The sequence below is a fragment of the Heterodontus francisci genome, chromosome 2, assembly GCF_036365525.1.
Source record: "Heterodontus francisci isolate sHetFra1 chromosome 2, sHetFra1.hap1, whole genome shotgun sequence".
Lineage (NCBI taxonomy): Eukaryota > Metazoa > Chordata > Chondrichthyes > Heterodontiformes > Heterodontidae > Heterodontus > Heterodontus francisci.
This window is the reverse complement of record NC_090372.1, coordinates 218208118-218224325: the sequence shown is the minus strand read 5'-3', so window position 1 is coordinate 218224325 and position 16208 is coordinate 218208118.

Sequence of the window (16208 nt, the reverse complement as noted above, 5' to 3'; positions counted from 1 at the left end):
AGTGTGGTGGAGGCAGGTTCAGTGAGTGTTTAGGATATGGAATGCACTGTCTGAGAGTGTGGTGGAGGCAGGTTCAGTGAGTGTTTAGGATCTGGAATACACTGCCTGAGAGTGTGGTGGAGGCAGGTTCAGTGATTGTTTAGGATCTGGAATGCACTGTCTGAGAGTGTGGTGGAGGCAGGTTCAGTGAGTGTTTAGGATCTGGAATGCACTGCCTGAGAGTGTGGTGGAGGCAGGTTCAGTGAGTGTTTAGGATCTGGAACGCACTGTCTGAGAGTGTGGTGGAGGTAGGTTCAGTGAGTGTTTAGTATCTGGAATGCACTGTGTGAGAGTGTGGTGGAGGCTGGTTCAGGGAGAGTTTAGGATCTGGAATGCACTGTCTGAGAGAGTGGTGGAGGCAGGTTCAGTGAGTGTTTAGTATCTGGAATGCACTGTGTGAGAGTGTGGTGGAGGCTGGTTCAGGGAGAGTTTAGGATCTGGAATGCACTGTCTGAGAGTGTGGTGGAGACAGGTTCAGTGAGTGTTTAGGATCTGGAATGCACTGCCTGAGAGTGTGGTGGAGGCAGGTTCAGTGAGTGTTTAGGATCTGGAATGCACTGCCTGAGAGTGTGGTGGAGGCAGGTTCAGTGAGTGTTTAGGATCTGGAATGCACTGCCTGAGATTGTGGTGGAGGCAGGTTCAGGGAGAGTTTAGGATCTGGAATGCACTGCCTGAGAGTGTGGTGGAGGCAGGTTCAGTGAGTGTTTAGGATCTGGAATGCACTGTATGAGAGTGTGGTGGAGGCTGGTTCAGGGAGAGTTTAGGATCTGGAATGCACTGTCTGAGAGAGTGGTGGAGGCAGGTTCAGTGAGTGTTTTGGATCTCGAATGCAGTGTCTGAGAGTGTGGTGGAGGCAGGTTCAGTGAGTGTTTAGGATATGGAATGCACTGTCTGAGAGTGTGGTGGAGGCAGGTTCAGTGAGTGTTTAGGATCTGGAATACACTGCCTGAGAGTGTGGTGGAGGCAGGTTCAGTGAGTGTTTAGGATCTGGAATGCACTGTCTGAGAGAGTGGTGGAGGCAGGTTCAGTGAGTGTTTTGGATCTCGAATGCAGTGTCTGAGAGTGTGGTGGAGGCAGGTTCAGTGAGTGTTTAGGATATATAGAACATAGAACATAGAACATAGAACATACAGCACAGAACAGGCCCTTCGGCCCACAATGTTGTGCCGATCCTTTGTCCTCTGTCAAGGACAATTTAATCTATACCCCATCATTCTCCTTTATCCATATACCTATCCAAAAGCCTTTTGAAAGTCCCTAAAGTTTCTGACTCAACAACTTCCCCGGGCAAGGCATTCCATGCCTCGACCACTCTCTGGGTAAAGAACCTTCCCCTGACATCCCCCTTATATCTCCCACCCTTCACCTTAAATTTATGACCCCTTGTAACGCTTTGCTCCACCCGGGGAAAAAGTTTCTGACTGTCTACCCTATCTATTCCCCTGATCATCTTATAAACCTCTATCATGTCACCCCTCATCCTTCTCCTTTCTAATGAGAAGAGGCCTAGAATGTTCAGCCTTTCCTCGTAAGACTTATTCTCCATTCCAGGCAACATCCTGGTAAATCTCCTCTGCACCCTCTCCAAGGCTTCCACATCCTTCCTAAAATGAGGCGACCAGAACTGCACACAGTACTCCAAATGAGGCCTTACCAAGGTCCTGTACAGCTGCATCATCACCTCACGGCTCTTAAATTCAATCCCTCTGCTAATGAACGCTAACACCCCATATGCCTTCTTCACAGCCCTATCCACTTGAGTTGCAACTTTCAATGATCTATGCACATAGACCCCAAGGTCTCTCTGCTCCTCCACATGCCCAAGAACCCTACCGTTAACCCAGTATTTTGCATTCATGTTTGTCCTTCCAAAATGGACGACCTCACACTTTTCAGGGTTAAACTCCATCTGCCACTTTTCAGCCCAGCACTGCAACCTATCCAAGTCCCTTTGCAGACGACAATAGCCCTCCTCGGTATCCACAACTCCACCAACCTTTGTATCATCTGCAAATTTACTGACCCACCCTTCGACTTCCTCATCCAAGTCGTTAATAAAAATCACAAACAGGAGAGGACCCAGAACTGATCCCTGTGGCACGCCACTGGTAACTGGGCTCCAGGCTGAGTATTTACCATCTAAGACCACTCTCTGCCTTCTATCAGTTAGCCAATTCTTAATCCAACTGGCCACATTCCCCACTATCCCATGCCTCCTGACTTTCTCCATAAGTCTACCATGGGGGACCTTATCAAATGCCTTACTAAAATCCATGTACACCACATCCACTGGTTTACCCTCATCCACTTGCTTGGTCACCTGCTCAAAGAATTCAATCAGGCTTGTGAGGCAAGACCTACCCCTCACAAAACCGTGCTGACTGTCCCGAATCAAGCAGTGTCTTTCCAGATGCTCAGAAATCCTATCCCTCAGCACCTTTTCCATCAACTTGCCTACCACCGAAGTAAGACTAACTGGCCTGTAATTCCCAGGGTTGTTCCTATTCCCTTTCTTGAACAGGGGCACAACATTTGCCACCCTCCAATCACCTGGTACCACCCCCGTCAGCAGAGAAGATGAAAAGATCATTGCCAGCGGCTCTGCAATTTCATCCCTTGCTTCCCATAACATCCTTGGATATACCCCGTCAGGCCCGGGAGACTTGTCTATCTTCAAGTTATTCAAAAACCCCAACACATCTTCCCTCCTAACGAGCACTTCCTCGAGCTTACCAGTCTGCTTCCCACCGTCCTCTTCAGTAATACACCCCTTCTCATTCGTAAATACCGAAGAGAAGTACTCATTCAAAACCTCACTTATCTCTTCCGGCTCAACACACAGTCTCCCGCTATTGTCCTTGACCGGACCTACGGTCCCATTAGTCATCCTCATATTTCTGACATACGCGTAAAAGGCCTTGGGGTTTTCTTTTATCCTACCCACCAAGCATTTTTCATGCCCTCTCTTAGCTCTCCTAATCCCTTTCTTCAGATCCTTCCTGGCCATCTTGTATCCCTCCAGAGCTATGCCTGTGCCCTTTTTCCTCAACTTTATATACGCATCCTTCTTCTTCCTAACAAGACTCTCAACCTCTCTTGTCAACCACGGTTCCCTCACATGACCATCCCTTCCCTGTCTGACAGGGACATGCTTATCAATGGCCCCTACTATCTGCTCCTTGAAAAAGTTCCACATTTCGACCGTGCCCTTCCCTGCCAGCATATGCTCCCAACTTATGCTCCTCAGTTCCTGCCTGACAGCATCATATCTACCCTTCCCCCAATTGTAAACCTTGCCCTGTTGCACATACCTATTCCTCTCCATTACCACAGTGAATGCTACAGAATTGTGATCACTATCTCCAAAGTGCTCGCCCACCAACAGCTCTATCACTTGCCCTGGTTCATTACCTAGTACCAAATCCAATATTGCCTCCCCTCTGGTCGGGCAGTCTACATACTGAGTCAGAAAAGCTTCCTGGACATACTGCACAAACACTACCCCATCCAAACTATTCGATCTAAAGAGTTGCCAATCAATATTTGGGAAGTTGAAATCCCCCATAATTACTACCCTGTGACTTCTGCTCCTTTCCAAAATCTGTTTCCCAATCTGCTCTTCCACCTCCCTGCTGCTATTGGGGGGCCTATAGAAAACTCCCATCAAGGTGACTGCTCCTTTCCTGTTCCTGACCTCAACCCACAGTGCCTCAGTCGGCAGATCCTCCTCGAAAATTCTTTCAGCAGTTGTTACACTATTTCTAACTAACAATGCCACCCCCCACCTCTTTTACCACCATTCCTAATCTTATGAAAACATCTATAACCAGGTACCTCCAAAAACCATTCCTCCCCCTCACCTATCCACGTTTCAGTGATGGCCACAACATCGTAGTCCCAAGTGCCCATCCACGCCTTCAATTCACTCACCTTATTCCTGATGCTTCTTGCGTTGAAGTATACGCACTTTAACCCTTCTCCGTGCCCATCTGTCCTCTGTGACAGTGCTACCTTCCCCAATACCTCACTACACTCTTTGTCTTTCTGAGTGGACCCACTGGTCCCTGGATTACAAGTCCGGTTCCCATCCCCCTCCCAAACTAGTTTAAACCCTCCCGAACAGTACTAGCAAACCTCCCTCCCAGGATATTGGTGCCCCTCTGGTTCAGATGCAGCCCGTCCTGTTTGAACAGGTCCCATCTTCCCCAGAATGCAGTCCAATTATCCAAGAACTGGAAGCCCTCCCTCCTACACCATTCCTGCAGCCACGTGTTCAGCTGTGCTCTCTCCCTATTCCTAGCCTCACTATCACGTGGCGCCGGCAACAAACCAGAGATAACAACTCTGTCCGTCCGAGCTTTCAGCTTCCAGCCTAACTCCCTAAACTCACTTCTAACATCTGTGCCACCCTTCCTTCCTACGTCGTTGGTGCCAATGTGCACCACGACCTCTGGCTGCTCCCCCTCCCCTTTAAGGATCCTGAAGACGCGATCACAAACATCACGGACCCTGGCACCAGGGAGGCAACAAACCATCCGTGCGTCTCGCCTGCGCCCACAGAACCGCCTGTCCGTACTCCTCACCATCGAGTCCCCGATGACTAGTGCTCTCCCATTCTCCCTCCTTCCCTTCTGAGCCACAGTGCAGGACCCCGTGCCAGAGGCCCGGTCACTGCAGCCTGCCCCCGATAGGCCGTCCCCCCCAACAGTATCTAAAACTGTATACTTGTTGTTGAGGGGAACGACCACAGGAGATCCCTGCACTGACCTCTTCCCACCTCTAACTGTTACCCAGCTGCCTTTGATTTGTGGAGTAACGACCTCCGTGTAGCTTCTATCTATCAACCCCTCAGCTTCCCGAATGATCCTCAGTTCATCCAGCTCCAGCTCCAATTCCCTAACACGGTCTGATAGGAGCTGGAGACGGATGCACTTCCAGCAGGTGAAGTCGGCAGGGCCACCGGAGGTTTCCCCCACCTCGAACATTCTGCAGGAGGAGCAATACACTACACTGGCTGCCATTTCTTTTATTCAATTACCCCTTAGTTAAGTACAACTCTAGATATTAACAAAAACAGTAAATAGCTTACCTGCTCAGTCCTTTTTGGTTAGAGGAGGAGGGTAAAAAGGGTCTTATTATTAGGTTAGAGGAGGATGATGGGTGGGAGACACTACATGTGTAGTGGCTCGGGTTTACTCAGCTCCGCACCTTTAAGGAAAATACCTACCCAGGAGTCCTCGCTGCCGACCAGCTTCCGGTTCCTCCGGCGCCAAAGACAAGGAAAACAGTAAGTAAAACAGTAAGTACTTACTTTTAAAACACAGCTCCTGATGCCTTCACTCACCCACCGAAGAGTCGCTACCTTCTCCTGCTGCTCCGCCGGGAAATGAGGCCGAGTCCACGGAGCTCCGCACCTTTAAGGAAAATACCTACCCAGGAGTCCTCGCTGCCGACCAGCTTCCGGTTCCTCCGGCGCCAAAGACAAGGAAAACAGTAAGTAAAACAGTAAGTACTTACTTTTAAAACACAGCACTGTCTGAGAGTGTGGTGGAGGCAGGTTCAGTGAGTGTTTAGGATCTGGAATACACTGCCTGAGAGTGTGGTGGAGGCAGGTTCAGTGATTGTTTAGGATCTGGAATGCACTGTCTGAGAGTGTGGTGGAGGCAGGTTCAGTGAGTGTTTAGGATCTGGAATGCACTGCCTGAGAGTGTGGTGGAGGCAGGTTCAGTGAGTGTTTAGGATCTGGAATGCAATGTCTGAGAGTGTGGTGGAGGCAGGTTCAGTGAGTGTTTAGGATCTGGAATGCAGTGTCTGAGAGTGTGGTGGAGGCAGGTTCAGTGAGTGTTTAGGATCTGGAATGCACTGTCTGAGAGCGTGGTGGAGGCAGGTTCAGTGAGTGTTTAGGATCTGGAATGCACTGTCTGAGAGTGTGGTGGAGGCAGCTTCAGTGAGTGTTTAGGATCTGGAATGCAGTGTCTGAGAGTGTGGTGGAGGCAGGTTCAGTGAGTGTTTAGGATCTGGAATGCACTGTCTGAGAGTGTGGTGGAGGCAGCTTCAGTGAGTGTTTAGGATCTGGAATGCAGTGTCTGAGAGTGTGGTGGAGGCAGCTTCAGTGAGTGTTTAGGATCTGGAATGCAGTGTCTGAGAGTGTGGTGGAGGCAGGTTCAGTGAGTGTATAGGATCTGGAATACACTGTATGAGAGTGTGGTGGAGGCTGGTTCAGGGAGAGTTTAGGATCTGGAATGCACTGCCTGAGAGTGTGGTGGAGGCAGGTTCAGTGAGTGTTTAGGATCTGGAATGCACTGCCTGAGAGTGCGGTGGAGGCAGGTTCAGTGAGTGTTTAGGATCTGGAATGCACTGCCTGAGAGGGTGGTGGACGCAGGTTCAGTGAGTGTTTGGGATCTGGAATGCACTGCCTGAGAGTGCAGTGGAGGCAGGTTCAGTGTGTGTTTAGGATCTGGAATGCACTGTCTGAGAGTGTGGTGGAGGCAGGTTCAGTGAGTGTTTAAGATCTGGAACGCACTGTCTGAGAGTGTGGTGGAGGCAGGTTCAGTGAGTGTTTAGGATCTGGAATGCACTGTCTGAGAGTGTGGTGGAGGCAGGTTCAGTGAGTGTTTAAGATCTAGAACGCACGGTCTGAGAGTGTGGTGGCGGCAGGTTCAGTGAGTGTTTAGGATCTGGAATGCACTGTGTGAGAGTGTGGTGGAGGCAGGTTCAGGGAGAGTTTAGGATCTGGAATGCACTGCCTGAGAGTGTGGTGGAGGCAGGTTCAGGGAGAGTTTAGGATCTGGAATGCACTGCCTGAGAGTGTGGTGGAGGCAGGTTCAGGGAGAGTTTAGGATCTGGAATGCACTGCCTGCGATTGTGGTGGAGGCAGGTTCAGGGAGAGTTTAGGATCTGGAATGCACTGCCTGAGAGTGTGGTGGAGGCAGGTTCAGTGAGTGTTTAGGATCTGGAATACAGTGCCTGAGAGTGTGGTGGAGGCAGGTTCAGTGAGTGTTTAGGATCTGGAATACACTGCCTGAGAGTGTGGTGGAGGCAGGTTCAGTGAGTGTTTAGGATCTGGAATGCACTGCCTGAGAGTGTGGTGGAGGCAGGTTCAGTGAGTGTTTAGGATCTGGAATGCACTGTCTGAGAGAGTGGTGGAGGCAGGTTCAGTGAGTGTTTCGGATCTCGAATGCAGTTTCTGAGAGTGTGGTGGAGGCAGGTTCAGTGAGTGTTTAGGATATGGAATACAGTGCCTGAGAGTGTGGTGGAGGCAGGTTCAGTGAGTGTTTAGGATCTGGAATACACTGCCTGAGAGTGTGGTGGAGGCAGGTTCAGTGAGTGTTTAGGATCTGGAATGCACTGTCTGAGAGAGTGGTGGAGGCAGGTTCAGTGAGTGTTTCGGATCTCGAATGCAGTTTCTGAGAGTGTGGTGGAGGCAGGTTCAGTGAGTGTTTAGGATATGGAATACAGTGCCTGAGAGTGTGGTGGAGGCAGGTTCAGTGAGTGTTTAGGATCTGGAATACACTGCCTGAGAGTGTGGTGGAGGCAGGTTCAGTGAGTGTTTAGGATCTGGAATGCACTGCCTGAGAGTGTGGTGGAGGCAGGTTCAGTGAGTGTTTAAGATCTAGAATGCACTGTCTGAGAGCGTGGTGGAGGCAGGTTCAGTGAGTGTTTAGGATCTGGAATGCACTGTCTGAGAGTGTGGTGGAGGCAGGTTCAGTGAGTGTTTAGGATCTGGAATGCAGTGTCTGAGAGTGTGGTGGAGGCAGGTTCAGTGAGTGTTTAAGATCTAGAATGCACTGTCTGAGAGCGTGGTGGAGGCAGGTTCAGTGAGTGTTTAGGATCTGGAATGCACTGTCTGAGAGTGTGGTGGAGGCAGGTTCAGTGAGTGTTTAGGATCTGGAATGCACTGCCTGAGAGTGCGGTGGAGGCAGGTTCAGTGAGTGTTTAGGATCTGGAATGCACTGCCTGAGAGTGTGGTGGAGGCAGGTTCAGTGAGTGTTTGGGATCTGGAATGCACTGCCTGAGAGTGCAGTGGAGGCAGGTTCAGTGTGTGTTTAGGATCTGGAATGCACTGCCTCAGTGTGGTGGAGGCAGGTTTAGTGATTGTTTAGTATCTGGAATGCACTGTCTGAGAGTGTGGTGGAGGCAGGTTCAGTGAGTGTTTAAGATCTGGAACGCACTGTCTGAGAGTGTGGTGGAGGCAGGTTCAGTGAGTGTTTAGGATCTGTAATGCACTGTCTGAGAGTGTGGTGGAGGCAGGTTCAGTGAATGTTTAAGATCTGGAACGCACTGTCTGAGAGTGTGGTGGAGGTAGGTTCAGTGAGTGTTTAGTATCTGGAATGCCCTGTGTGAGAGTGCGGTGGAGACAGGTTCAGTGAGTGTTTAGGATCTGGAATGCACTGCCTGAGAGTGTGGTGGAGGCAGGTTCAGTGAGTGTTTAGGATCTGGAATGCACTGCCTGAGAGTGTGGTGGAGGCAGGTTCAGTGAGTGTTTAGGATCTGGAATGCACTGCCTGAGATTGTGGTGGAGGCAGGTTCAGGGAGAGTTTAGGATCTGGAATGCACTGCCTGAGAGTGTGGTGGAGGCAGGTTCAGTGAGTGTTTAGGATCTGGAATGCACTGTATGAGAGTGTGGTGGAGGCTGGTTCAGGGAGAGTTTAGGATCTGGAATGCACTGTCTGAGAGAGTGGTGGAGACAGGTTCAGTGAGTGTTTTGGATCACGAATGCAGTGTCTGAGAGTGTGGTGGAGGCAGGTTCAGTGAGTGTTTAGGATCTGGAATGCACTGTCTGAGAGTGTGGTGGAGGCAGGTTCAGGGAGAGTTTAGGATCTGGAATGCACTGCCTGAGAGTGTGGTGGAGGCAGGTTCAGTGAGTGTTTAGGATCTGGAATACAGTGCCTGAGAGTGTGGTGGAGGCAGGTTCAGTGAGTGTTTAGGATCTGGAATACACTGCCTGAGAGTGTGGTGGAGGCAGGTTCAGTGAGTGTTTAGGATCTGGAATGCACTGCCTGAGAGTGTGGTGGAGGCAGGTTCAGTGAGTGTTTAGGATCTGGAATGCACTGTCTGAGAGAGTGGTGGAGGCAGGTTCAGTGAGTGTTTCGGATCTCGAATGCAGTTTCTGAGAGTGTGGTGGAGGCAGGTTCAGTGAGTGTTTAGGATATGGAATACAGTGCCTGAGAGTGTGGTGGAGGCAGGTTCAGTGAGTGTTTAGGATCTGGAATACACTGCCTGAGAGTGTGGTGGAGGCAGGTTCAGTGAGTGTTTAGGATCTGGAATGCACTGCCTGAGAGTGTGGTGGAGGCAGGTTCAGTGAGTGTTTAGGATCTGGAATGCACTGTCTGAGAGAGTGGTGGAGGCAGGTTCAGTGAGTGTTTCGGATCTCGAATGCAGTTTCTGAGAGTGTGGTGGAGGCAGGTTCAGTGAGTGTTTAGGATATGGAATACAGTGCCTGAGAGTGTGGTGGAGGCAGGTTCAGTGAGTGTTTAGGATCTGGAATACACTGCCTGAGAGTGTGGTGGAGGCAGGTTCAGTGAGTGTTTAGGATCTGGAATGCACTGCCTGAGAGTGTTGTGGAGGCAGGTTCAGTGAGTGTTTAGGATCTAGAATGCACTGTCTGAGAGCGTGGTGGAGGCAGGTTCAGTGAGTGTTTAGGATCTGGAATGCACTGTCTGAGAGTGTGGTGGAGGCAGGTTCAGTGAGTGTTTAGGATCTGGAATGCAGTGTCTGAGAGTGTGGTGGAGGCAGGTTCAGTGAGTGTTTAGGATCTGGAATGCACTGTCTGAGAGTGTGGTGGAGGCTGGTTCAGTGAGTGTTTAGGATCTGGAATGCACTGCCTGAGAGTGCGGTGGAGGCAGGTTCAGTGAGTGTTTAGGATCTGGAATGCACTGCCTGAGAGTGTGGTGGAGGCAGGTTCAGTGAGTGTTTGGGATCTGGAATGCACTGCCTGAGAGTGCAGTGGAGGCAGGTTCAGTGTGTGTTTAGGATCTGGAATGCACTGCCTCAGTGTGGTGGAGGCAGGTTTAGTGATTGTTTAGTATCTGGAATGCACTGTCTGAGAGTGTGGTGGAGGCAGGTTCAGTGAGTGTTTAAGATCTGGAACGCACTGTCTGAGAGTGTGGTGGAGGCAGGTTCAGTGAGTGTTTAGGATCTGTAATGCACTGTCTGAGAGTGTGGTGGAGGCAGGTTCAGTGAATGTTTAAGATCTGGAACGCACTGTCTGAGAGTGTGGTGGAGGTAGGTTCAGTGAGTGTTTAGTATCTGGAATGCCCTGTGTGAGAGTGCGGTGGAGACAGGTTCAGTGAGTGTTTAGGATCTGGAATGCACTGCCTGAGAGTGTGGTGGAGGCAGGTTCAGTGAGTGTTTAGGATCTGGAATGCACTGCCTGAGAGTGTGGTGGAGGCAGGTTCAGTGAGTGTTTAGGATCTGGAATGCACTGCCTGAGATTGTGGTGGAGGCAGGTTCAGGGAGAGTTTAGGATCTGGAATGCACTGCCTGAGAGTGTGGTGGAGGCAGGTTCAGTGAGTGTTTAGGATCTGGAATGCACTGTATGAGAGTGTGGTGGAGGCTGGTTCAGGGAGAGTTTAGGATCTGGAATGCACTGTCTGAGAGAGTGGTGGAGACAGGTTCAGTGAGTGTTTTGGATCTCGAATGCAGTGTCTGAGAGTGTGGTGGAGGCAGGTTCAGTGAGTGTTTAGGATCTGGAATGCACTGTCTGAGAGTGTGGTGGACGCAGGTTCAGTGAGTGTTTAGGAGCTGGAATGCACTGCCTCAGTGTGGTGGAGGCAGGTTTAGTGAGTTTTTAGGATCTGGAATGCACTGTCTGAGAGTGTGGTGGAGGCAGCTTCAGTGAGTGTTTAGGATCTGGAATGCAGTGTCTGAGAGTGTGGTGGAGGCAGCTTCAGTGAGTGTTTAGGATCTGGAATGCAGTGTCTGAGAGTGTGGTGGAGGCAGGTTCAGTGAGTGTTTAGGATCTGGAATGCACTGTCTGAGAGTTTGGTGGAGGCAGATTCAGTGAGTGTTTGGGATCTGGAATGCACTGCCTGAGAGTGCAGTGGAGGCAGGTTCAGTGTGTGTTTAGGATCTGGAATGCACTGCCTCAGTGTGGTGGTGGCAGGTTTAGTGATTGTTTAGTATCTGGAATGCACTGTCTGAGAGTGTGGTGGAGGCAGGTTCAGTGAGTGTTTAAGATCTGGAACGCACTGTCTGAGAGTGTGGTGGAGGCAGGTTCAGTGAGTGTTTAAGATCTGGAACGCACTGTCTGAGAGTGTGGTGGAGGTAGGTTCAGTGAGTGTTTAGTATCTGGAATGCACTGTGTGAGAGTGCGGTGGAGACAGGTTCAGTGAGTGTTTAGGATCTGGAATGCACTGCCTGAGAGTGTGGTGGAGGCAGGTTCAGTGAGTGTTTAGGATCTGGAATGCACTGCCTGAGAGTGTGGTGGAGGCAGGTTCAGTGAGTGTTTAGGATCTGGAATGCACTGCCTGAGATTGTGGTGGAGGCAGGTTCAGGGAGAGTTTAGGATCTGGAATGCACTGCCTGAGAGTGTGGTGGAGGCAGGTTCAGTGAGTGTTTAGGATCTGGAATGCACTGTATGAGAGTGTGGTGGAGGCTGGTTCAGGGAGAGTTTAGGATCTGGAATGCACTGTCTGAGAGAGTGGTGGAGGCAGGTTCAGTGAGTGTTTTGGATCTCGAATGCAGTGTCTGAGAGTGTGGTGGAGGCAGGTTCAGTGAGTGTTTAGGATCTGGAATGCACTGTCTGAGAGTGTGGTGGACGCAGGTTCAGTGAGTGTTTAGGAGCTGGAATGCACTGCCTCAGTGTGGTGGAGGCAGGTTTAGTGAGTTTTTAGGATCTGGAATGCACTGTCTGAGAGTGTGGTGGAGGCAGCTTCAGTGAGTGTTTAGGATCTGGAATGCAGTGTCTGAGAGTGTGGTGGAGGCAGCTTCAGTGAGTGTTTAGGATCTGGAATGCAGTGTCTGAGAGTGTGGTGGAGGCAGGTTCAGTGAGTGTTTAGGATCTGGAATGCACTGTCTGAGAGTGTGGTGGAGGCAGGTTCAGTGAGTGTTTAGGATCTGGAATGCACTGCCTGAGAGTGTGGTGGAGGCAGGTTCAGTGAGTGTTTAGGATCTGGAATGCACTGTCTGAGAGTGTGGTGGAGGCAGCTTCAGTGAGTGTTTAGGATCTGGAATGCACTGACTGAGAGTGTGGTGGAGGCTCGTTCAGTGAGTGTTTAGGATCTGGAATGCACTGCCTGAGAGTGTGGTGGACGCAGGTTCAGTGAGTGTTTAGGATATGGAATACAGTGCCTGAGAGTGTGGTGGAGGCAGGTTCAGTGAGTGTTTAGGATCTGGAATACACTGCCTGAGAGTGTGGTGGAGGCAGGTTCAGTGAGTGTTTAGGATCTGGAATGCACTGCCTGAGAGCGTGGTGGAGGCAGGTTCAGTGAGTGTTTAGGATCTGGAATGCAGTGTCTGAGAGTGTGGTGGAGGCAGGTTCAGTGAGTGTTTAGGATCTGGAATGCACTGTCTGAGAGTGTGGTGGAGGCGGGTTCAGTGAGTGTTTAGGATCTGGAATACAGTGCCTGAGAGTGTGGTGGAGGCAGGTTCAGTGAGTGTTTAGGATCTGGAATACACTGTCTGAGAGTGTGGTGGAGGCAGGTTCAGTGAGTGTTTAGGATCTGGAATGCACTGTCTGAGAGTGTGGTGGAGGCAGGTTCAGTGTGTGTTTAGGATCTGGAATGCACTGCCTCAGTGTGGTGGAGGCAGTTTTAGCGATTGTTTAGGATCTGGAAGGCACTGTCTAAGAGTGTGGTGGAGGCAGGTTCAGTGAGTGTTTAAGATCTGGAACGCACTGTCTGAGAGTGTGGTGGAGGCAGGTTCAGTGAGTGTTTAGTATCTGGAATGCACTGTGTGAGAGTGCGGTGGAGGCAGGTTCAGGGAGAGTTTAGGATCTGGAATGCACTGCCTGAGATTGTGGTGGAGGCAGGTTCAGGGAGAGTTTAGGATCTGGAATGCACTGCCTGAGAGTGTGGTGGAGGCAGGTTCAGTGAGTGTTTAGGATCTGGAATGCACTGTATGAGAGTGTGGTGGAGGCTGGTTCAGGGAGAGTTTAGGATCTGGAATGCACTGTCTGAGAGAGTGGTGGAGGCAGGTCCAGTGAGTGTTTCGGATCTCGAATGCAGTGTCTGAGAGTGTGGTGGAGGCAGGTTCAGAGAGTGTTTAGGATATGGAATGCACTACCTGAGAGTGTGGTGCAGGCAGGTTCAGTGAGTGTTTAGGATCTGGAATACACTGTCTGAGAGTGTGGTGGAGGCAGGTTCAGTGAGTGTTTAGGATCTGGAATACACTGCCTGAGAGTGTGGTGGAGGCAGGTTCAGTGATTGTTTAGGATCTGGAATGCACTGTCTGAGAGCTTGGTGGAGGCAGGTTCAGTGAGTGTTTAGGATCTGGAATGCACTGTCTGAGAGTGTGGTGGAGGCAGCTTCAGTGAGTGTTTAGGATCTGGAATGCAGTGTCTGAGAGTGTGGTGGAGGCAGCTTCAGTGAGTGTTTAGGATCTGGAATACACTGTCTGAGAGTGTGGTGGAGGCTCGTTCAGTGAGTGTTTAGGATTTGGAATGCACTGCCTGAGAGTGTGGTGGAGGCAGGTTCAGTGAGTGTTTAGGATCTGGAATGCACTGCCTGAGAGTGCGGTGGAGGCAGCTTCAGTGAGTGTTTAGGATCTGGAATGCACTGCCTGAGAGTGTGGTGGAGGCAGGTTCAGTGAGTGTTTAGGATCTGGAATGCACTGCCTGAGAGCGCAGTGGAGGCAGGTTCAGTGTGTGTTTAGGATCTGGAATGCACTGCCTCAGTGTGGTGGAGGCAGGTTTAGTGATTGTTTAGGATCTGGAATGCACTGTCTGAGAGTGTGGTGGAGGCAGGTTCAGTGAGTGTTTAAGATCTGGAACGCACTGTCTGAGAGTGTGGTGGAGGCAGGTTCAGTGAGTGTTTAGGATCTGGAATGCACTGTCTGAGAGTGTGGTGGAGGCAGGTTCAGTGAGTGTTTAGGATCTGGAATGCACTGTGTGACAGTGTGGTGGAGGCAGGTTCAGGGAGAGTTTAGGATCTGGAATGCACTGCCTGAGAGTGTGGTGGAGGCAGGTTCAGGTAGAGTTTAGGATCTGGAATGCACTGCCTGAGAGTGTGGTGGAGGCAGGTTCAGGGAGAGTTTAGGATCTGGAATGCACTGCCTGCGATTGTGGTGGAGGCAGGTTCAGGGAGAGTTTAGGATCTGGAATGCACTGCCTGAGAGTGTGGTGGAGGCAGGTTCAGTGAGTATTTAGGAATTGGAATGCACTGTATGAGAGTGTGGTGGAGGCTGGTTCAGGGAGAGTTTCGGATCTGGAATGCACTGCCTGAGAGTGTGGTGGAGGCAGGTTCAGTGAGTGTTTAGGATCTGGAATGCACTGACTGAGAGTCTGGTGGAGGCAGTTTCAGTGTGTGTTTAGGATCTGGAATGCACTGTCTGAGAGTGTGGTGGAGGCAGGTTCAGTGAGTGTTTAGGATCTGGAATGCACTGTCTGAGAGTGTGGTGGAGGCAGGTTCAGTGAGTGTTTAAGATCTGGAATGTACTGTCTGAGAGTGTGGTGGAGGCAGGTTCAGTGAGTGTTTAGGATCTGGAATACAGTGCCTGAGAGTGTGGTGGAGGCAGGTTCAGTGAGTTTTTAGGATCTGGAATACACTGTCTGAGAGTGCGGTGGAGGCAGGTTCAGTGAGTGTTTAGGATCTGGAATGCACTGCCTGAGAGTGCGGTGGAGGCAGGTTCAGTGAGTGTTTAGGATCTGGAATGCACTGCCTGAGAGTGTGGTGAGGCAGGTTCAGTGAGTGTTTGGGATCTGGAATGCACTGTCTGAGAGTGTGGTGGAGGCAGGTTCAGTGAGTGTTTAAGATCTGGAATGCACTGTCAGAGAGTGTGGTGGAGGCAGGTTCAGTGAGTGTTTAGGATCTGGAATGCACTGCCTGAGAGTGTGGTGGAGGCAGGTTCAGGGAGAGTTTAGGATCTGGAATGCACTGCCTGAGAGTGTGGTGGAGGCAGGTTCAGGGAGAGTTTAGGATCTGGAATGCACTGCCTGAGAGTGTGGTGGAGGCAGGTTCAGGGAGAGTTTAGGATCTGGAATGCACTGCCTGAGATTGTGGTGGAGGCAGGTTCAGGGAGAGTTTAGGATCTGGAATGCACTGCCTGAGAGTGTGGTGGAGGCAGGTTCAGTGAGTGTTTAGGATCTGGAATGCACTGTATGAGAGTGTGGTGGAGGCTGGTTCAGGGAGAGTTTAGGATCTGGAATGCACTGTCTGAGAGAGTGGTGGAGGCAGGTTCAGTGAGTGTTTCGGATCTCGAATGCAGTGTCTGAGAGTGTGGTGGAGGCAGGTTCAGTGAGTGTTTAGGATATGGAATGCACTGCCTGAGAGTGTGGTGCAGGCAGGTTCAGTGAGTGTTTAGGATCTGGAATACACTGTCTGAGAGTGTGGTGGAGGCAGGTTCAGTGAGTGTTTAGGATCTGGAATACACTGCCTGAGAGTGTGGTGGAGGCAGGTTCAGTGATTGTTTAGGATCTGGAATGCACTGTCTGAGAGTGTGGTGGAGGCAGGTTCAGTGAGTGTTTAGGATCTGGAATGCACTGTCTGAGAGCGTGGTGGAGGCAGGTTCAGTGAGTGTTTAGGATCTGGAATGCACTGTCTGAGAGTGTGGTGGAGGCAGCTTCAGTGAGTGTTTAGGATCTGGAATGCAGTGTCTGAGAGTGTGGTGGAGGCAGGTTCAGTGAGTGTTTAGGATCTGGAATGCACTGTCTGAGAGTGTGGTGGAGGCAGGTTCAGTGAGTGTTTAGGATCTGGAATGCACTGTCTGAGAGCGTGGTGGAGGCAGGTTCAGTGAGTGTTTAGGATCTGGAATGCACTGTCTGAGAGTGTGGTGGAGGCAGCTTCAGTGAGTGTTTAGGATCTGGAATGCAGTGTCTGAGAGTGTGGTGGAGGCAGCTTCAGTGAGTGTTTAGGATCTGGAATACACTGTCTGAGAGTGTGGTGGAGGCTCGTTCAGTGAGTGTTTAGGATTTGGAATGCACTGCCTCAGAGTGTGGTGGAGGCAGGTTCAGTGAGTGTTTAGGATCTGGAATGCACTGCCTGAGAGTGCGGTGGAGGCAGGTTCAGTGAGTG